The 23,540-nt window shown below is 41.4% G+C and overlaps 1 protein-coding gene across 2 annotated transcripts in view; it reads right to left on the reverse strand.

The window, feature by feature from the left end:
• Window positions 1-22,809, reverse strand: part of FAM110B (family with sequence similarity 110 member B) — a 114,778-nt gene extending 91,969 nt beyond the window's left edge. For both annotated transcript variants that reach the window (XM_062633342.1, XM_062633344.1), the window contains exon 1: window positions 22,701-22,809. The gene's annotated coding sequence lies outside the window, so the exon portion shown is untranslated. The remainder of the gene's footprint in view (window positions 1-22,700) is intronic.
• Window positions 22,810-23,540: the final 731 nt, after the last annotated feature.

Below are 23,540 nucleotides of genomic sequence, written 5' to 3' on the forward strand. Positions count from 1 at the left end.
GGTCTGGGAAGAAACAAAGAGCATCCAGTATTTTAAAAGAAGCTTCCAAAACAGGAACAGAATTCATAAAGAAGATAGTTACTTCACAGCAGCAGTCAGAAAGAAGAGAAAGGATGCATGGGAGGCTGCAACTTGAAAGCTGCATGTCATCAGTCAATAAAGCTAGGTCTCTTCTACCCTGAAGCCAAAGGTCAACTGAGAGATCATCTTACTCGTCACTCATTCTGAAACTACCTGGCAATTCTTTTTTAAATAATAGAGATAGATCACTAACACTTGCACTGGGTAATCTTTGGCATTTCAAATGATGCCGCAGCTAAGAAAATAATGCTGGTCATTTGGGTTACAAAAAGATCTCAAAAAATACATGCAACATTTCTGTATATCAGAACATGTTTTTTTTCCAGCAGAGTCCCTCACATATCCCTACCAATGTGCATTTTGATGATTGATTAGTCATGATTGATTTTGATTAGTCACCAGAGTAATGAAATGTCAATATTCTCCTTTGTAAAAGTTGCTAACATTTGCTGTATCAAATATGATGATGTTTCTGCAGAAAATTCTGTGCAAGTTATCTACAAAGACAGGCCCCCAAACAAGTATTAAACCCCAAACACTGAAGTTGAACATTCTGAATTGTAAGCTCAAATATATAAGGCATCTAAGAAGGTGCTCATGTAGCAAAAAAGTAAGTTCCAAAGCACTAAAGACAGAAGAAAAACACTCTCAAAATTAAGTCCAACACCTAAAAATATTTCTACTTTAACCTCTATTACAGTGTTATCATTTCTACTGCTACATTTTTGTACTGTGCAAACAATGCATCTCGGTTTCCAATTATGTCTGTGTGCAAATAAAGGAGGGAAGAAATTTTCAGAACCATGCCTCCTTAAGACCCTGTTGAAGTAGTTCACATGATGCAATTCAAGCAGAGTATGTTCCAATTCACTTGCTATAAAATAGACAATAATTATTCTATTACACTTCAAAGAAGCTATACTGTTCCTGCTATAGCTGAACCCAAGACAGGCAGTATTTGGTAAGTCACCCTTTGGTCACTAACGTAAATAAAATATATGGGATGTGAACAGAATTTGATGAGGTATATATACCTTGACATTTTTCTCTCATGTTTTATGTTTTTAGTGATCTTGATAATTTTTGCTCATTTTACATGCAAGAAACCTAACTATGCAAGTTGAAATTTGCTGGATTAAACAGAGATTTACAACATATAAAGAATTGCTGGGAATTAGCTCTCTTTGTATTGACAGCACTTTAGCACTTATACCACACAGCAATTTATTTGGGAAGTTACTATTTAGTCCTGTGTGGGTGTCAACTGAGTTGCTTCGAAGTCTGCTTCACATCTATAGTACTTATTGAACGAGAAGGTGCAATTACATTAGTTACACAGGCTGACTACAGTACCTAAGGCTTCTGCGCATCCCACTTCGGGAAGTTACAACCTGCAGCTCCACACACTGGAAAACTTCCCCCAAAAAGCAATAAATATAATATTTATTGACTTTTGTCAGCACAAACCCAAGTTTTGCAGGCAGACAGGTATCATTGGCAGGCCCTGCACCAGAGGATGGGAGGGTTTCTGACCTCTCTCACATCCACAAGATCTTGGGGAAGAACAGGAGGAAAGGAAGCATCAGGTTTTTACACTTAAAATGACCTTTCCTCCCTCAAGTCTGCACTCCTTGATACAGTATTAGACATCAAAATAGAGACCAATTCTCTAAAACATCACATTGGAAGCAACTGCTCCAGAAACAACTCCAAGATGTCAAGACAGATGGCATCAAACTTACTTAACCTAATTTTTTTGTCAAGTACAGATCCATAGCTTACAAACAGCACATTTTAGAGAAACCTCTTATCTTGATTTACAGAACTTGCAAACTGATGGAAAATTCATTACATCTCCTGCGTGTGTAAGTTGTTGCATGATTAATTATCCTAATTTAACTACCCTTGCTTTTGGTTCTAGGGCAACACAGAAACTTAAGGGAAAATTAAAGACTTCATAAGAAGTATTTTCTCCAAGTTTGTTTAAAATTTTAATAGAGTTGATTACTGTAGCTAAAAGAGACAAGAATTTCCCTGTTCTTCCACTTTACATATTTAACAGTTTTCCCAGTTTCTCCAGTTTACATATTTAACACCAGGCCGAGGCACTGGTGCTGTTGAGCTAAACACACAAGGAGGTGACTGCAGAGGAAGAGGAATGAGAAAGCTAGACAAGGCCAAAGGAGAGACTCCATGTCTTAGTATCCCTCAATGAATTAAAACAAGAATTGGCAACGTTTTGTATTTATTTATTTATTTAGCTCACAGAAATGTTTTCGTAAGTAGAAGAGTGCTGTGGCAAGAGCAACACCACAAGACCTGTCTTATTTCCTATGGATGATCACATTCCACACAAATGACCATCATCATTTTAGGACAAGAGGTTTAGATTGGATATTAAGAAATTTTTTTCAGTGAAATGGTGATCAGGCATTGGAACAGGCTGCCCAGGGAAGTGACAGAATCACCACTCCTGGAAGTGTTCAGAAAATGGGTAGATGAGGCCCTCAGTGACATGGTTTAGTGGTGGTCTTGGCAGTCCTGCCGCAAAGGCTGGACTCGATAATCTTAAAGATCTTTTCCAACCCAGTTGATTCTATGATTCAATGATCCACGGTCAGGAGGTCGAAGCAGCACTGGAAGGCTGGGGCCATGGCATGGGACATAGGCTGGACAGTGGACATACACGGGACGGAGGAGAAACACCAACAGTACCTAGCCCCAGGCATAGCCCTATACTGAGAAACACAGAAAGAGCGTGGCCTAGTGAGCTTTCATGATGGCCATCACAAACACATGGGGGGGGGGGGGGGGGGAGTGTTTTAACACCCCAATAGAAAGGGAAATGTTCCCACCCATGTCTGAGTGCAGTGGGTTCCTTTTCCACCAGTGCTTTCCCAGTCAGGAAGCTTTCTAGCCACAGAGATTGTTGAATTTTTGTTGAATCAAGCTTTAAGTTATTAGTAAGAATGAAATCTCTTGACCTAGATTTTTCTCCAGCTTAAAAAAAAATAAATATATGAAATCTGCACACACACAAACACTAACGTATTAGACCCATCCTACACCAGGGCACTTCAAAACAGATATTTAACAACGAAAACAAAAAAAGGTGTTTCGTGCCCCTCCCTTACCCAGCTTGGTGTAAAAACATGAATACAGATGATGCCTGATTAAAACAGAAACCTGAACGCCAGGTTGAACTTATTTACTTTTCAAAAGCGTTTTACAATTCGATTTTTTTCTTGCCTGCTGTGATAATTGATGAAAACTACACAGGGATTAAAATAAGCACAGGTGCTTGTCTACACACTTCAAAGAGATTTGATCCCAAATGAAAATAATGGAAAAAAAATAAAGCTTGAGTATTTTTAGGAATAGATTTAACACAGCCTAGCCAAATAAGCCTAGATTAAAAGCAGGATTTTAGAGTCCACATTTCATGTTACTGAAATCTAAAATTTGTATTCATAATGTATCAGAAACTTCAGCAAGTGATACCTGATGTAAGCTGGTATTAACAGCCTTCCATATCGTGTTAGTGGATACAGAGGAAAAAAAAAAAAAACAAATGCACTAAAAGCAGTAAAGAGCATTAAATACAAACAGGCATGTGTAACAACAGACACTTGGTACTAAATCAACATTATTTTTCAATTTGTGAGAAGTAAAAGGAAAGCCCGTGTGCTGAGAATATTAAACTGCCAATATACAAATCTGCACAAACCCTCTGCTTATTTTCTTTGCCAAATTTATACTGCTACAGCTGGATCACAACTTCCCTGCACCCATGAGGTCAGGAACCGTTTGAAAAGAAATGCATGATACAGCTAATCTTTGTGCCAGCTAATCATACCCAAGGCAAAAACCATGATTTTCCCCATTTTTCTGACCCAGGCTCCTTCAGCAAAGCTAACTAGCATGTCGCTAATCCTAAATTTGTTGCGCTACTTTGTTAAACAGACTTAAAAGACAAATACACACAAATCACACAGGATAAAGAATTTATTCTGTGCTCAAGGCTTATGGCTGAGCTTCTATAAGAATTGAAAAAAACAGCCCAACACTCAATTAAATAGAAAACAAATTTATTTGTCTCCAAGGCAAGCCAAGAGAAGACTCTGCACTTACGTAGGCATTATTATACATCAGCTATTTTCTTGCCTAAACTACCAAAACCACTGCTCCTACAGTAATATATACACATATTCAATCTTGGTTTTGAAACAAAATCCAGTATACTTTTTAGGCCTCTGAATAATAACAGTAGGGATTTCCAAACATATGGATCAGAGATGGAAGAATTCCTCTCCTTCCCTCCCCTCCCACACAGGGGGCAGCTCATGGACACAAGAACTAATTAGTGGTGCCTCCAAACAGGCTTCATTTTCACTTGACCGTCTTTTTGACTAGTGAAAAAAAGGGAGCACCAGCAATCATTTTGCAGAAACACACCTGTAAAACTGTCAATACCGAAATTTTTCCAGCAACCCTGTACCTACACTTACCTCCATATGTTTTCCTGTATGTCTTAACCTGGATTTATATTTTTGCAGCATCAACTACAGCGTCTGTTATTACAAATCTGAATTAATTCCATCTCCATGCCAAAAATCTTACTGAAAAGTTTTGAAATCTCTCAAGCTTTGACTTTAGATTTTCTAGATTTTCACACCAAGCCTCAGAGGTCTCACAAGGCACCAAGCTGAGTCTTTCAATAGACTGGTAAAGAAACTGAAATTAAGACATGAAAACCTGGCAAAAAAAATCAACACACCACAAACATATGCTTCTAGGTTTGGTTTTGATTTTTTTTTTCCTTTAAGCAGAAAGCCATCATATGCCATTACTACACAATTCAAAAACATTTCCTTTAAATTTCTTAGAGCACCAAGAAACTATTTTCCCTACTGCTTAAACCAGTTTATATGCTAGATAATGCTTTAATTAATGGTAACAGATAAATAGCACCCCAAGTATAAAACTTTTGAAGATAAATACAAGGAACTGCATAAGGAAAAAGCAGTCTTTCACCAGCTTCTTGATCAACTCAACTTATTGGTGAACAAATTTAGTTCCAGGATTTCATACAGGCCAATATTATATTTTAGATGTGGTTCAATTTGTGCAACCCACTTAAAACTGCAGGGATCATAAAAAGTGCAAAAAGTAAGACTACTAAAATAAGTGATGAAAAGATCTTTCACATTTAAATGTCAGGTCAAGCCCTGAGGAAGACAAAAACTGTGTTTTTTTTTTTATTATAGGGTATCACTTTGCACATAAGAAACCATTTATATTTACTTTAAAGTTTAAAAGGAAAAAAAAAGTAGACTAAGGCATTAATTGAAAAAAATAAGACTTCAGATCCTAAATAAGTTAGATACTTTGAAATAAGCTAAAATTGTTGTGATTTAGTTTTCATTAACAGGTAACCAATTCATTTTTCTGCAAGAGTTTGCATAGTACGTGGTTAACTACCACCCTGCAAAGCATCTGGGGACAAAAAAAAGGGGCATAAATCCTAACATAGTTCAATACAATAAAAATCGATACACCATCATTACTGCCTTTCTTTTTGAGAGCAAGTATAAATAAAAACACGCTCTTTAACACAGGCAACTAAACAGGAATAAAACTATAAAGTGAATGTGCACAGGAAACCCAGGGGGCTGAAATTCTAATCCTTCTGGCCACAGAGGTAGCAGTCACCAGGCAGCATGGAGTCTGGGCATTCACCTGCAAGACACAGGCAGAATTTCAAATACTTACCAAAAGGTCAAGCTTTCCTAAGAAAAGTTTCTTTCTGGCTTAGGAAGTGTAATATCTGCCTTCCTCAAAAGGAAACAATAGCCACACACATCAGCTCACCAGTGATTCTGCCAGAATGACACCTGGATGCGACACTCGCACACTCAACCCATCATTCTTGGGAATGGACTTGACAGCGAGAAAGAAGCTCAAGTTGTTGCAAACATACTAAACAATTCAAGTTGACACAGTCACACCACATCACACCACTACTCTGTGAACTCTGCACTACCTTTCTGTAAATTCCTAGATTAAGTGATGAAGCCTAAGCACTCGGTTAAAGGTCTTCACAAAATGAGGAGAGGAGGAGGAATCCTTCAAACACAACGGAATTTCCATTACAATGAAATAATCTGGTGCTAGTGACTAGTAAAAGAGCAAGGTTCATCTTTAACTACCATGTCTTTTTGTCTCCACACAATCTTTTCTGATACGTTTATAGTACCGTGAAGCAAAGTTGTGTTAGGTGCTACAGCAGGAAGCATCCAGCTGGGCTTGGGAGCTCAGGAATTCTGTCTGTGTCTAAGAGCAATTCTGGTGCACCTGGGAGTTAAATGTACAGCAATCATTGAGAAGCCTATGGACCTATGTAGTTTCATGGAAAGACTGGGTCACTAATCAAGGGGAGGGGTTTCTAAATACCATGATCACAGGCTTAGCATAGAGTGCAATAAAAAGGGAGAACCACAGCCAACAACAGACTTTTCCAGTGCAGCAGCTTTGAGAAGTCTCCATTTCCCATTGAGACTGAAACTACTGCTTCCATCCTAAGCCATTTTTGCCATAAAAGTTTAAATACCAAAGCAACAAGAGACATTTTGCTTACATTTGGTGCTGTTTCCCTTAAAGTACAGTAGAACTCAATTTGGCGGCATTTATTCATAAACTGGGTTCAACTCCTACCTCACTCACTTTTAGCCAACACTGACAAATAAAACCACAATTTAACACTAGCAAATGGAAATGTTTGCAAGCTATTTTCTGACCGTTATGCCTCAAGCATACATGACAAGACCATTGGTATCAGGGCTGGTTTTACACTACTTCATACTCTACCACTAGGTAGTATTCTTGCCAGAAGTCAACCACAGTCCACCAACAGAAATCACAGAGCAAGGGAGAACTTGTTTCCATACACATGCTTGCTTGTTTGAAATGAAGCCACAGGATCACACTACTAGGTATACAAAGAATCTGACAGTGTTCGTTATTACTTTAAAGCAGTCAGACATCAGCTGCCATATTTGAGCTGCAAAGAAACTGTCATGGGCAAGTTAACAAGCTCCAAGAAACTGGCACTCACTGAGCTGATACCAAAAGATACTTGGAGAAATAAAATAACACTTCAGTTTCCAAACTGAAGACTTCTACATAATTAGGATATGCAAATAGGAATAAATAAAAAGCAAAAAAAAAAAATCATTAAAAAATATGATTACACCTAGAACCATTTTCCTACTTATAGAGCCGCATCCTTGTTTTTCAGCTTAGTAAGAGAAAGGCTCGGATCTTTGCTTTGTTATCTGGTAATTTATTATTATTAATGTGCTCTTACTGACAATCAAGTACTAATACTAATAGTTATGTACTTACCATGAACTTTTAAGTAACTTATGCTTTTAAAGAATTTACTGTATTAAATGTTAATCAGTTTAATACTGCATAAAAACAAACCAAAATATGCAAGAGCATCTTCACTGGAATTTTCAGCTTTTCCTTTGAAAAGCAAACTCATTATGTTCTATAAAGAGAATGAAGACTCTAAAGGAAGACTAAATTCTTTCCCAAAGCCAGGCTCTGAAGAAATTGCATAAAAAAAGATTTTATACTTGGCTCAAAGAAGAACATTTGGGAATCACTATTTTTGAGCAAGGACTCACCCACTTAAAGGCAGAAGAACTTATTTTGAAAAGCAGTGTGAAATTTCAGGAATAAAAAAAAAAACCCACACGTATTTTGCACTTCCCAGCTTTTGGTAGCTCTCCAGATAAGACAAAAATCTCACAATAACCTCTTCCACATATAACTGTTTTCTCACAGATGCTGCCAAGTTATCTTATACAACTAGCAAGAACTTTTGCAAGAAGGAACTACATCCAGACAAAGCAACTCAGAGGACAGACAGCAGGTGAAAAGTAAAGGCATTTAAGGTAGTTGAGGAAAGATACCTGAGAAAGGGGCCTGGGGAATAAAGTTCACTGGGCTCCTACCTCACTCTGCTTTGTCACCAGTTCGTTTAATGCCCTTCAGAAACTATGTTGGAGCAACATTGTAGTTAAGATGACACAGGAGAGCAAGATCATAGCTCAGGACTTGTGGACAACCTCTCCAAAGCCCAGGGCAGAACATGAATTTGAGCCCAACCCCACCACTAAGGACTACATTCACAGAATAGCTAACAGCCCTTGGAGGAACAACGCTTCTCCTTTGGATGCAGATCATGTACTGTAACTGCTTCTGTGGATCTGGTCCAAAACAGCTGCAAAAGGGAAAGCTCATCTAGATTAGAACAGGCCCCTACAGAAACATTTAGGACTTTAAAACAAAAAAAAAAAAACACCTTCTATGCATCTATATACATGGACACCATCACATTATGACAAAAATACCAAGGGATTGGGAGGCGGGTTCAGTCTTTTGTCTCCAAGATTACCTGCAGACATGCATAAAGCTTCACATAAATATTCCTGTCTCTGCTCTCCCTTTAGTCCTGGCCCATAAGCCCTGTAAAGCGCCTTACCCATTCTCAGGCAGAGCTCTATGCACTCCAGCCAGTCACTTATATAGAGGGCAACTCCTCCTCCTCTTCTCCCCTGCCTGCCCTTCCTAGAAAGCCCAAATCCTTCCATTCCAACACTCCAGTCATAGGAGCCATTTCACCAGGTCTCCATGATGCCAATAAGATCCTAACCCTGCAGGCATGTGCGTATCTCTACCTCCTCTTGTTTATTCCCCATGCTATATATGCATAGAGGCATTTAAACTGGGTCCATGAGGAAGCTGACTTACTGGCTGGAGCAGCTGGGATTCTGCTGTGCAGATTTTCAGGTTCTCTCCTGCTGACCTGTGATCCCTCTCCAGGTACTGGGCATCTACTACTGGCACTGACATCAAACCGGTAGAAGTAGAATGGGTAGAAGTTCCCGTCCCCTGGCAACTTTGGAAATGTTGAGTAATGCTGCACGTCCCATAGGCAGTGGTGAAAATCATAAACCAGACTCCCTGTTACCTCCTCTTTCTTCTCATGCATGCGTGTTTTACTGGGGACACTGCTTTGTGTATTCTCACAGCATTTTATCTGAATGTATTACTGCTTGCTTTTTATCCACAATGAAAAACCTCAACTACAACCTGTGAGTGCTCTGCACAATAGGGCTCCTGGCATATCAGCCCTTGAATTCAGCTGTGGGTCTCCTGTTCACCATCTCTCAAAGAACCAGAGGCAGAGAACACCAAGGGATCTAGGAGGGATGACTACACAAACCCTGTGGTCCAACCCAGAGGCCAGCCATGCCCCAAACCCAGGGAAAGACAGGCCAGGCCACAAACTGCAGGCTGTAGTGGGAAGCCTGCACATGAGAAGTAGCAGGAAGCCCCAGCACTTTCTGGAGCTGCCTCTTCTCAACAGCATCAGGGAGCATCACCATGAGGCACACCCTGCTGTGAGGGCAAGCCCAATGCACATGTATCGTCAAGACCAAATGAAGGACTGGGGAAAGCCCCAAATGAGCACTCAGCTTCTGCTTTGCTGCAGATGTGTCTCCACAAGCTGCCTTTGAAGGAGGAACAGGAAAAAAAAGGTATCAGATGGTGAACAGTTTGACAATTGCACTCATTTCACAGGTGTGAGTCTTCAGCTACAGTTACTGTGCCCAGCACCAGCTCATCTTACTGCCTTCCTCCCTCTATCCCCCATTATATTTAAGTATTCACACCCTGGTATGTACATACGAATAAATCAAGGCACTTTTATTATATAGGTCAAGTCCTAACCTGTTTGTTTACATACGTTAGCATAAAGGTAAAAGTACTACAGACAGAAACTCAGCATTAATGGTCAGTTTAAATGCATGTCCTAGAGATTTAGAAGGAAAGGGAAAAAAATAATCTAACTGAAAACAAGTCAACAGAAAAGTAACAATGGAGACAGTAAGGCAGTACTTGATTTTTTTACCCCAGAGATTTTTACCTTGTGACTAGCTAGCTGTTTCTGTGAGCAATCGAGTAAACCAGACATCTTCATCTTACGTTACTTTACATTTCATATGTATTCAGGCTGAAAACCACCTACATAATTCAAGATAATGCAGATTGTTTAAAAGCACATTTGAAAACCAGTCTGAAAAAGTTGTACATTGGTTTTCATGTAGAATACATACCTTTTCACAAAGAATACATCCCTTTTCTTCCCAAGTCAGAAAAGAATTGGGTAAAACAAAATCCATCATGTAACTGAGAACAATTAAGCAGGTACATACCGTACTTTCTCAGCAGGTGAAAGAAGTTCTCCTATTACTGAAGCTGTCAAAGGCTGTAAAGCTGTGACCAAGGACATGATAATATTAAAACTGACAAAAGAGACTCTGGACAGCAACCCAATGGCACACTCCCTCCTTTCTCAGATGCCTTCAGAGGTACGAAGCACAGCAGTCACATTCCAGCACTGCAATTCCTTCCTCCATATTCCTACCAACCTCTGCCTCTTCCTTATCCTCAGAGGATGCTACTAGAAGTGCCAGTCAAGTTTGTAGTGTGGCAATCACAAAGTTTCTTACATTCTCAGTTATACTTTTATTGTCATGCCAATGAGCTAGCTGATCATGGATAATAACTGTAAGAGCTGTCTGACTTGATGAACAAGATAAACAAAAGTAAAGTGAGGTGTACATCAGTGACAGAGACCTCAATCTTTGCAAGTATGAAAGAGTTCTGACGTTGATTTTAGAAAAATCCTGAACTAGGAAGATCAGTGCAGCTCTGTGTAACTCTGCAAAACAGCTATAAATAATGAAAAATCAGCAGCAAAAAGTTGTATCCACGTGAATGTTATAAGTAAGAATAACAGAATATTTTCTCCACTCCAACAGTTATTCTGATTACACTTACAGTGGATTTTAAGAGTTTGGTGTTCTATATATTCCCTAGTAAGAGAAAGGTATCAAGGAAACAATGGTAAATCCTCTGCTGCAACTCCAGAACTCTGAAAAAGTCTAAGTACAGAACTATCTTACTGCTTCTTTCAGCTCAGTATATTACAGTACCAAATTACACTTCACTGAAAGAACTTCACAGGGATTGGTAGCGCTCTTCAGTCTGGTTCAAGAACAGCTGACTTCATTTTAAAATATTAGATGGCTTTCAAAATTTGCACTAAATTGAATTAAATATTCATGAAAACAAATCACACTGATTAAAGAACAGGTTTTGTTTCTCATTAGAAATTCAACTTCAAATTAGTGGAAGTTCTAGGCATGGGAAAGATGTAGCAGAAAGACTGGAACTATACAAGAGACAACTTTGCATTAGGCAGTATCTCTACAACTGCCGTAACATAAACTGCTTCCTTGCCTTCCTGTCCCACTCACAGTACAATTCCTTCAGACTTAAAGTGCAGTAATGGGTGACATACCACTGGCCTGCAGGACTGCAATATTAACCAAGCCCACTCCTAGGCCACAGCAGCATTATTCAGTGCAAATACTACCAGGGCTTTGGTAATATCAGTTTTTGTCCATCCAGTCTCCACCTTGTCCCACCTCATGCAACACCTACAGGATGCAAATTTAGGAGAAAATGTTTTGACCCTGCAGCAAAATCGCAACAAAGGGTACTGGGAGAGTGAGCAAGGATCTATAGGGGGGACAGCTCTTCCACTCCACAGCTCCACCAATCCCCTCTGACTAAAACATGCAATATTATCCTGCTATTCAGCAGCAAAACAAACCTAATGTCACCAGTAGTATTTGATTAGTATTGACCATAATGATGGTCAGTAATGCGCAGGAGGCAAATCTCCACTCCCTGGCTGAGCAGTGCAGTCCACACCATGAAGTAAAATGTACGTAGGAGGTGGAGTGTGAGGATCTGATTTCATATTGGGGTGGGGAGCCCTATAGTCTTTTCAGTAACAGTCATCTAGAAGTAATACGGAAATCAAATTAGTTGATTGCAACAATCTAAACAGCATATTTTATATCCAGCAACTGCTGTAAAGGTAATGAGAGTTTAGAAGGAAAAATGCTATCTTTCATTAAACCCAGCACAGCTGGAGGGCAGGGCCTCCCCCTACAGCTTTTACCTATTCCATTTTAGTAATTAATACTGCTTAGCCAGCAAAGCATGAGTTAATTTAGCTTCTGTCTCCCCAAAGCCTATAATTCTCTGGTTTAGCCTTCTGAAGGGCACTTAAAATTGTTTCAAATATAAGGTGAACATACATACAACCATCTCTGCATAAGCCTCTTTATGAATGGTAAGGATGTTACTCCAGAAGGTACTATGAAGTGCACGGTTTCCCTCCTGGGCACTGAAAGGATTAGCAGCTGTACCTATGAGGTGAGGGTATAAAAACAAGTCAGGAAAACGACATGCAGGCTCATCATCACTCTATGGACAAGCCAGTCACGAGGACACAGCTGTTTCATGGCTGCACAGTATTAAAGCTACAGCAATTCCATAGGCTGCAAACACACTGAAGTCCAACACGTGCTGTCAGCGTTCACACAGTACAGGCTTTGGGGACAGGAGCAACGCAAGGGACAAAGAAGGAATGTCAAGCAAGGTCCAAGGGCTGCCCAAGATGCGTAGAGATGCTACAGGAGATACTACTGAGTCCCAGGGAGGTTATCATACTCCAAATTCTCCATATAACGCCTACAAAACTGCCCTCTAGAACAGCTCAGTACAACTGTTTTAGTCCAGTGTCTGATTTCCTACTTTACAGAAAATAAGCCCTTACCTCCTTGTGTTATGGGAGGCCTCCCTATTTTTTCATTCACATTCAGCATTTGCTTGGAAAAATATTCCTTCATCTTTGATTCCTCCAGCCCACATAATACAGGTGATTGAGGACAGTAGGCCACTGATTTGGTTTTGCATTTTTATTACATTTGGGAGAAAGTCAGCTGCAATAACCTTGTTCTAGCCCATCAGCATTCCTGTTCCTTAGTATATTTTCTGGATAAAGCCCATGCAGACAAATTAGCAGGGCGGCATTTCACATAGTTCTTGGTCTTTATGGTTCATTATGTCACTTAATTCATGTTTGCCATCAATTGCCAGGTTCCTAGATCAGGAGAGGGTAATTCACACATCTGACTAGTGTACCAGTATGGATGACTTCACAACTGAAGCCACAGCACCAGAACAGCCCAAAGATGTAGAACCAAGAGATTTTTAGGAATGATTTTTTTATATATATAATATTTATGTAACTAAAATAAGGAAGGCTGGCAGATTTTCCCATCGCTCAGAACTCTGAAATATCCCATTTAAAGTTCCACTCCTGACAAAAAACTACCAAAGAAGCTCCAAGAAAGCTACACAGCAATTTTTTGCCCAAAATTCTACCAATTTTACTTTTGCTGAGTGAAAACCATGTCTATTTCTGTGCATTTCTGCAACTGCACTTTTCATTCATTAAAATGAAAAATTGCTTCTTTTATGCAATCTGCTACGATTCAGATAGCAAAACACTGATGTCTGGCAGGCTTGCTGGTTTCGTTAGGTTAGGTTAGGTTTTGGTTTGGGATTTTTTTCCTCTCTTCCTGTGAGAGGAAAGCTTTTCCCAAAGGATTTAAGCAATTTCATAAAACAAATGTAAAAACAAAGACATTTTTGTTTAAGGACTGAAGGTTTTGTTTTGCTTTAAGGGGGATGGAAAGGGAAGGAAGAGAGAAATGACACTGATCATCTTTCAATTAAACTGGGGGGGGGGGGAGGAGATATCTCATTCCCTCATTCCTAAAATAGAAACTTTGTGATAGCACAAACTCACTACAACAAACAGGCCACCAGGAAAAAAAAAATAAAAATAAAAATCTAGCTGAGATTTTTTTTCCCCCTAAATAAACAGATGTATTTATTACAGTCACAAGTGAACACCTCAAACCATTACAGCAAAGATCAGAGGAAAAGCACTTGAATCTAGAGGTAAAATTACACTGTGCATTCCTATATGCTCTGCTTTGTTAGTCAGATTCTCCTTTTCCTCACAGTCTATCACACAGGAAGAAAGAAATACCTGAAATGTATGGATTTAAATACACAAAGATTTGGGAGGTTCACTTCAGCTAGAACTTCTGAAGCTCAACCTAATATGCATCCCTTCATTTACTGAAATAGGACCCAATACTACAATGGCAGTAACGCCCTGAACTTGCACAGCAAACATTGCAAGATGGGGACAATAAATAAAGGAAAAACTAACTAAAACATCTGAAATCTTTCAGCAAACATGTGGAGGCCTTGCAGGAAATCTGAATGAGCAGACTTTCACATCTGCAGATGCTCCCCAAGCATTTACACAAACACAGTCCAGAAATCTCACATGTTGCAGAACTGGGATTCTAGTTTCTGATTAGCAGATATTCATTAATGGAATTAACCGATTCATCAATAAGTCTCTACATATTATATCAAGTTCTATTATTCAGAGAGAAGTCAGATAGCCCCAAGTCATCTTCTGTGAGAAAATAACATCTATCCAAACAGAGCAAAAGACATCCCATGAAGGCCCATTCACACTGCCTAACATTCAGGATTGTCATTCAACATCCAAACTTAACACACTGGAAGAACTCAACAGTTCTATACAGCAATAAACTCCAGTAATATCACAGCTCAGAAAGGAAAAACAACAGAGACAATAAAAATCTTGCAATTAAATACAACATGCAAGTGAAATCTATCACATTGTAAGTACTTGTACTTCCATGACTAACTTACAGATGTTAGTATTAAATTTGAATTTCTCTAAATGTAGTCTTGAAGTACATGCATGCATATGGGAAGTGATTTAATTAAGAGTTAAAAAAAACTGGTCTAAAACAGTTGGAGGTAGACAGGAAAAATACCAGTCTGTCAAATAGATCACAGCAACATCACTATTTTAATATAAAAAAGTACTGAAACCATGTGTATCATCATAACTTCAAAAATGTTCTACCCAACCATTACTTTAATGATTCTCCTCCATCCAAGCTTAAACTCCATATGTGCACATATATACACAAGAAATGGTTTCTAATGGCCCTCTAACCTCCCAAATGGTAACACACACAGATTAACTTGTCAAATAGAGAATGACAACATAACAAAGGTCATTACAAATCCAAAGGTCTGGGTTCACTCATGATTTTGGGTAGTTAGTTAAAAGACTTGTCTAATACTGTGTAAAGGCACTGGACAGAAAGGAAAATTGTTTGCAACGGTAACACTCCTTCAGCTCTTATTTGCACGAAAAGCCCATCAGGTGGAAATCTAAAAGTTAAACCACTGAAAGGCTGAAGAACAAACTCCTGCCCCATTCTTCTCTCCACAAATGTTCTCTTTTCCTTTACTTTTGAATTATACAAGACACTGTGTAATTACAGATACTTACACCTTTAAAGGCTCCCCCTGCAGTTTAATCTAAGATTCTGCTTTGTTCCTTCCCCACTGCAACCTCTGTTGATTTAAAAACGTACTTTTCTAAACAGTGCAACCCTGAACAGCTAATAGATACCCCACCGTTACTTCACAGTGATGAATAAAATGTGAGCTTTCCAATTTAATTTGAACACAAGTTAACATGCATACTGAGTTCATGTGTAACACAAGTGTTTCTCCTTCAATTCCCTGTCCACCAGTTCATTCAGTCTCCACTTCATTCTCATTTTCATTACTTTTCTCTTGTATTTTTTCATGTGTGCATTTTCCAGGTTTTACCTCTATCTCCTGTATAACTTGCTCTTTGCTCCAATCCATTTCTCTGCTTCCCAGTCTGACCATGCTTACCAAAAACACACAGTCCCTCGAGCTACTAACAAGAAGGATATTCCTTTCCATTTGCTTGAGTTGCAGACAATGCTGGATGCTGTTATCTTCCCTGTCCAATAAAGTCTTAAAACATTTCCTCCCATTTCTTAATACAGACTTTTCCAAGACCTCAAATTGTAACAGGAAATTATTGAGTGATTTTGTTTAAAAGAACACAGCACAGCATTAGGAGACAAGTGTTCTGCTCCTCGATTTTCTAGAGACTATTTGAATAAAGGTTGAATCTCTCCTTTGTAAGTCTGAAATAACTTTTCCACATTATCCATTAATATTTGGAATTCGAAGGCTGTCAAGTGAAAGACATTATACAAATGCAAAGCATCGCCCTAGTCTCATCTTTTTCAATGACACACCCAACACTCTCATAAAAGAGCAACAGGAGTAGATGAAAAATCACAATAAGCGAAAAACCTAATGATACATGCTAAAAGCTACCAAGACAAAAAATTCAATTTTCTCTGGGATTGTTAAATTATTCTTTTGATGGCTCAACACAATCTTTTCACGTTTATTTCCTACGGGGAATACTGACACATTAAGCTCCTCTTTAAAGAAAGACACACACACATGGGTTTAAAGCAAACACCTAAAACTTAATAGCTCAGATTTTTAAAAAACTATCCTGGAAAGGAGTTTGCAATTGAAATATTTCTAAGAAAGACACCAGCCTTACAAACTCAAGGTAAATAGACAAAAAGCAGTATCAAGAGACTGACCCTGCTTTCACGAATAAACACACTCAAAATGACTTATTCTTTCAATAATTCTTCTCAACATCTGTCCATGCAGATGACTACATTCTTCTTCCTTTTTGAAGAGTCGTCTCTAAATGTCCAGAAGTTTAACTGAGCATACAAGTGCCAGATACAGGAGCTTATAAATGGACAGACCTTGATACTATAGCGAAGGTCAAATTAAGTCAACATGTTGTAGCCTTCAAACCACATACACCATCATTACCCTTTCTATGCAGCATACACCTCTTCAGTGTAATACCAGACAAGTCTTCAACAGTCAGCACAGGAAGTGCCTAAACCGGCATATCTCATGCCTCCATTTGTTCTGGGCAGTTAGGTTGTATTGGCCTTTGTAAAGCTCAGCACCAGCACCTAGATCAGGTATTACACCTACAAAATGAAGCACACGTCTTCACATTTGGGAGCATCAGCACTGGGTCTTCATAAGTCCTGCACTTCAGCTATTCTGAAAGGCTCTGTCCAAAGCCCTCCCCAGGCAATGCCTCCCTATTCCTCAAACAAGAGGATGAAGCCAGAGCCACAGAGCACTCATAAGACCAGAGAGCATGAAATCAAGCAGAGGATAGATACAGTCACACACTCAACAGGAGAACATATTTATTTATTTATGGGTTCAAGTCAGCCATCCTAACCTCCAGCCTGCACATCCATTTATGCATTTTTCTGTCCCACACATATTAATTTGTGGTTATCTTTAATATTTTGAGTTATATTCAATTCCACTCCATTATACCCTAGAAAGGTAAGAAAAAACAAGCAGCCACTAACACCACAGATGGGGGGTTCTAGTTGTTATAAATTCCATTCACTATCAAGTGACTGGACAACATATCCTCCCCAAAGTATTTCTGCTCATCACACCTCCTTTACATAAGTGTTTTCTATTTCTGTTAATTAGCAGCTTAGACCAAAGCATAAAATCTGTTGTAGCCTCAGTTACCTGAACTACCCATTTCCTTAACCATCAAATACAAACTTCAACGCTACACTGACACATGAGAGATGTACAGCTGGGAGGGCATCCAAAATCTGACAGTTAGGAAACTCATTTTGAATTCTCTGTGCATAATATTCCAACATTCATTCAATGAGCCATCAGATCATCCTCCTGTACATCAAGATTTTAATCCAAAGTTACAGATGAGACTTCAGTTTATGACCCTTCCTTGTCTCCAAGAATTTGCTCTAGGGCATTTATAAGCAGCTGCTATGTCCCCTGTTTGCCATTACCAAGCTAGAAAAGACAGCAAATGTTAGCACAGTTAGATGGTCTCTCATCTAACTCCAGACTGTTGACGCCCCGTCATCTTTGCAGCCTGGATGTCCCTGTACAAGTTCCACTGAAATTTAATATCTTCTGTACTCCAGTGACCAGAACTACATACAGTATTTGATATGAAGTCTCCCTGATGACTTGCATAATAACTTGCCTGTCTTCACTGAAAAGCTCTCACTGAAGATAACATCTGCTTTCATTTCATGCTCACCATCAAATAGTCATCCCTGTTTCAGTACAGCACTCAGGCCTTTTCCTCCAGGCCTGTTTCAAGGGATAACCTGCCAGTGACAGCAGATGTGTTCTTAACAATCACTCCCAGATAACTCCGCTTTTAGAGTTTTTAACTTCCTCTCATTCCTATTGCTTCAGTCATCACAGGCATACAGTTCTTCCTGTGCAACAATCCAACTCTGCTTGGTGCCGACGACGTTTCCTAACTTTGCCTCTTCAGCAATCGTCCTTCGCGTATAGTTATGTCAACCAGCATGGTGAAGTAAAACGACCAGCCCACCACTAATACCAATCCAGAGCATTAATTCCTTTATTCATGCAGACAGTCACAATTTATCCTTCAGAAGACACCTCGCCATTCTTTAGCCAAGCCCCACACTTCCAATTTAGTCATTTTTGGCATTGCGCCTGCTATGGTGTACACACATTGAACTGAAGACTTCTGCTCCTTTTGTCTAGAACATTTAATATTTAACCAGTAATAACACAACTTTAGTCTTCCATGACCTAACTGTGGTAAATCCACGATGCTTTTTATCCTGTTTTCCACTTATCTTTGTATACTTAATTGCTTTTTGCATTCCAAATCTGTTCTAAGTCCTTGAATACTATCTAGACCAGAGTAAAACACATGAAGATTTCAATTTCTTCTCCTTTTAAAAATAAATACAAGTATATTTCTTTTGCTGTATTGTAATGGATGCATTCAACTTCACAGCTAAAAATCAATCCTTTTTTTTTTTTTTTTAACCTGGTTCCAGTGTCCTGCACCAACTGTTTCAGACCCAAAGCAGAGACCCTTTGCTTCCTTAGTCTGAATGCGTTAAATCTGGAAGCAGGCATAAAATATTTATTCTGGTCATTTCTGTTTGGCAGCCTATCTTTCCCCATGTTCGAATCCTCATCTCTATCTAAAGCTGGTTACAACTGGTACTATGGTGGCATTAGACATGTTTTTCAACTATAGCCTGGTCCTCACATTATCATAGCCAAGTCCTCTTCTCCTCTTTTCATTTTTTTCCCCATCATCTTGTATTTCTCCATGCTCTAACTTTTGGCAATTCATGTGCTACCCCTGCAGTTTCTGCTCTCTGATGATCAATCTCCAACTTCATTCCTTACAGGTTTTCTGGTAACTTGCAGTATCTTATTCTCATAGCAAGGTCCACAGCCCCACTTGGCAAGCTTCTCCTCCTCCTTAAAATGCAGTTTCCAAGCAGCTATCATACCTTCCACTTAAAACAGTCCAAGCCTTTTCTTTTCTTTTTCTTCCTATTTTTTTTAAACCTCCAACTCCTACGTGTCTTTATCCCTGTGGACTTCACAAACTAGTTCTTCTAACTTCTCAGAACCTGCCCTGCTAAAATAAAACTTCCTTGAAATAAAAGCACCTTGTAGCTGACATATCCTTCAGTTTAATTTAAAATTATTAAATTGTGGCTAATCAACACATATGCTTGAGGCGTTGAGGACCAGACCCATAATCCAGCAGGAGAAAGCAAGACCCAGTGTCAGCCCCAGAGAGACCAGAGACATTCCTTACCCAGAGTTCAGAGATATGTCCTCTAGTTTCAGGCAGGCTGCAAACATGAGCCTTCATTTACTCTGCATTCCACTACAATTAATGGCCAAAATCTACCCTAGGATACTTCACTGTATTGATTTCCAATCTAACTCTGCCACCACTGGGAAACATACTTATAAAAGCACAATTGAGAAACACGTTCCTTTTATAACACTTAGCACAGCATCTCAAAAACGCTCTGTAGCTCTAAGCAAACAGAACACATTTACAAGGCTATGGTCTATAATCTGACTCAGTTTTACCTCACTAAATCAATGTTAGCCCCCTAGATTTTGGAGCATAATATGAACCTTCAGGAGAAAGCCACCTCCTGTTCACTGGAAGACTGCACCCATATTAAGTGCCTCCAGCAACAATTCTGAGATCTGATGCCTCCAGCATGCACACCACAAGCCTACGAGGACCAGGGAAGGAGGCCTAATGGCCAAGTGCTACAGCAGGACAAAGAACCACTCTGGCAAAGTGAGAGCAAATGATCTCCATATGAATCTGAAAACACCATTTCCCTCTTAATTTTAGCTTGTGATATAATTTTCTTAACACGGACAAGCCTTCTATGTAACAGAGTGAACTTGCTGGCATAGGCTATCAGTTCCATCAAGGCAGTAAATCACACTAACCACAACATTCCTGGTATACCTGCATCTCCAACACCATGTGCAGGCACCTGCCTGTTACCTCCTGCTTAGAAAGGCTGAAACCCAGAGAGGAGAAACTCAGTACTGCAGCATGAAATGTCAACTGATGTGGTAAGGGACTTTTTACAAAGGCATGTAGGAACAGGACAAAGAGGAACGGCTTTAAACTGAAAGAGGGGAGATTTAGATTAAATATTAGGAAAATATTCTTCACTACGAGGGTGGTGAGGCACTGGTACAGGTTGTGCAGAGAAGCTGTGGCTGCCCCATCCCTAGCAGTGTTTAAGACCAGGTCGGACCGGGCTTTGAGCAACTCGGCCTAGTGGAAGCTGTCCCTGCCCATGGGAGGAGGTTGGAACTGGCTGAGCTTTAAGGTCCCTTCCAACCCAAACTGCTCTATGATGATTAACTTACTAATCCACATAAAATGGGGCCCCTGCACCCATACAGCTCTGTCAGCTCCATCAGCTCCTCATCATGGCAAAGACTGCCAGCTGCCCCAGAAGGAACTGATGGTGGTCTCTGCACCCACCTCCATCAGCCACCATCGCCAACAGGCACCTCTCCCCAGGGAGCAAATTCACACTGCTGGCATTCTGCTCTCATGACCAGTCTCACTAGCTCAAACCAATCCTCTGCAGCAGCACAGTGTTCAGGCGCCCTCCAAAATGAGGAGCATGGCACTGGACACCTCAAAAAAACAATTTGTTGTCAGTTGAAAACAAGGACGCAACATGCCACCTTTTACTCCAGAAGTGCTTAAAAGTGTTTTACCTTATTAATTCTAGGTCAGTTGAGCGCACATGGGGTATGGATTACACTGACCCTTTTAGAGCTCTTAACATTTTTAAATAAGTAGGACACTTAACAGTAGACGCAAGCCAAGCTGCACACTTACTGTACAACACACACCAAGACCAACTAGTGGGCTTTACAGGCAGAACCAAGGACAAGTGACTTTACGAAGCATGGCTCTTATGGTACTTAATGTTAAGTAAATTATAAATGCCAACTCTGACCCAGTATCATATTAAATCAATACAGGCATTTTATAAAAATATTAAGTTGAACTAAAGTGACCTTTGCAAAAACACCCAAATCAGTGGCAGACTTACAAACAATTCAAGTATTTACAGGCAAGTGATAAAAAGGTTTGCATCAAAGTAAAAGTTGTCTTGCTGCTTATGAAACACAACAGCATTGTTGTTTTAAGCACAAAGGAGATGTTTCATCCTTAAATATCTGAACACAGCAACTGCAGACTTTAAACACAAGCAAGGATCAACATGCAAACGACCATAAAATTCATGTTTAAAAAAGTTAATACTATGATTCACTGGATATAGTAATTTGCCAGTGGCAGGTCTCTGAAAGTTAAACTTCTTCTCTGCCCTATGAGCTGCCATATACATTGACCCTGCAGGACACAAATCATTCCATTGCTTTCCCTTCTTTTCAGCGATGCCTTGTCCGAGTAAGGGAAGAAGGAGGAACGAAAATCCGTATTTAAGTAAATTACTTTTCGGACAAGCCTCCTCCCCTCTCCCAGCTGAAGTTTTCTTTAGGTCAGGGTAGCACTCTGAAGCGGCAGGCCCGGTTTCGGGCGGTGTTGTGACAGATGCGGAGCAGACCCGGGGCAGAGCGAGCGCCCACTCGGGGCAGCAGCCATGTGCTCGGCCCCCACCCCCGAAAAGGCACCCAGGGGAGGAAGTTCACACTCCGCGCTGACCCGGGGACATAACTCGGAGGAGTTCAGACCTATCACTTCCAGCCGCCTTCTCCTGGGCCATCTGTTTTCCCCTGACATTAGCGAGCTATTTCAGAAAAGCCGAACCGCTCCGCCCGCCCCGGACCCGCTCGCAGGCAGGCGGCCGGAACCGCCGTCCCCTGAGGCAGGGGACGAAGCCGACTCGGCCGCGCTTCCGCGCGGGGCACCCGCCAGCGCACCGAGCCCGTGGGGGCTGCTCTCTGTCACCGGAGGAGCCGCCCGCCGACCCCAGGCAGCTGGGCAGGGCAGGGCTGGGCACGGGAGGGCTGCTCCCGCCGCAGCGTCCAGCGGGCCGAGCCCCCCGCCCGTCCCCGGGGCAGCGCGGAGCTGCCAGCCCCGCACCCCAGGCCCCTCCGCCGGCGCCAGTGGTGGGGGTCACGCCCGCTCCCATCCCCAGGGCCGCCCCCAGCAAGCAAGGAAACGGCTGCGGGACGATGCCGCGTTCAGCCCCGGGCGGCGCCGCGCCCGGAGCCCCGGCCCGGCCCAGCCCAGCGCAGCGCCTCGCCCTCACCGTCCTCGCCAGCGCGGCGCGGGAGCCTCCCGGAGAGGAGCGAAGCGAAGAGAGGAGAGCCGGGGCCGAAAAAGCCACCGCCGCCGCGAGGAGGTGGAGGAGGAGGAGAGGAGGAGAGGAGGAGGAGAGGGCGGAGGATCGGTGGCGGAGGGGCGGAGCCGGGGGAGCCGAGCGGCTGGCAGCCTCCCGCCCGCCCCGCAGCCGGCGCTTCCTCCCGACCCGCCGCCGAGAGGAGCCGGGCTGGGTCGGGCGCGGGGGCCGGGGCGTGGGGCCCGCCCAGTGCCGGCTGGGCGGGGAGCCCCGGGCAAACGGGCGGGATCGCCCCTGCCTGCGCTGCGCAAAGGGGACCCGGCAGTGGCGCCTTTGTTTGGTTCTCCCACCCGGAGATTGTTCCTCCGGCCCTGGGAGGCAGAGGGTAACTTCACTGAGGTTGATCTGGGTCTGTGATGAAAACCCCCGCCACCTGTGCCAAACGCTGCTCGGCATCGGCATTGAAGTCAGCCTACACACAGTGCTGCAGTTGCCTGTTTATGCCCCAGGAGCTGCATGGTGACTCGTGATAAATTAAGGTGTTTTCTGCTTTCTATTGCAGAGAGTAGATGGGATCATGAAGAGTGGTTTCTTTGCTTTCTGCACTTGGCAGGCACCAAAAACTAGTAAACGAATTTCAGATACACTCCTCCATTGTCTGTGGTAGTTCAGATTTTCTTCCAAACGTTGCCGCTCATCTACGCATCCAGTTGCTTACTGACCATTGAGGTACCTTTTGAAAGCACACTCATTTTCTTGCCACAGTACTCCACTGCTCATCCTGTAAGCCTCCTCCAACCTTCCTGATTT

The sequence above is a fragment of the Pezoporus occidentalis genome, unplaced genomic scaffold, assembly GCF_034315485.1.
Source record: "Pezoporus occidentalis ecotype Australia unplaced genomic scaffold, CSIRO_AGI_Poc_V1 ctg4, whole genome shotgun sequence".
NCBI lineage: Eukaryota > Metazoa > Chordata > Aves > Psittaciformes > Psittacidae > Pezoporus > Pezoporus occidentalis.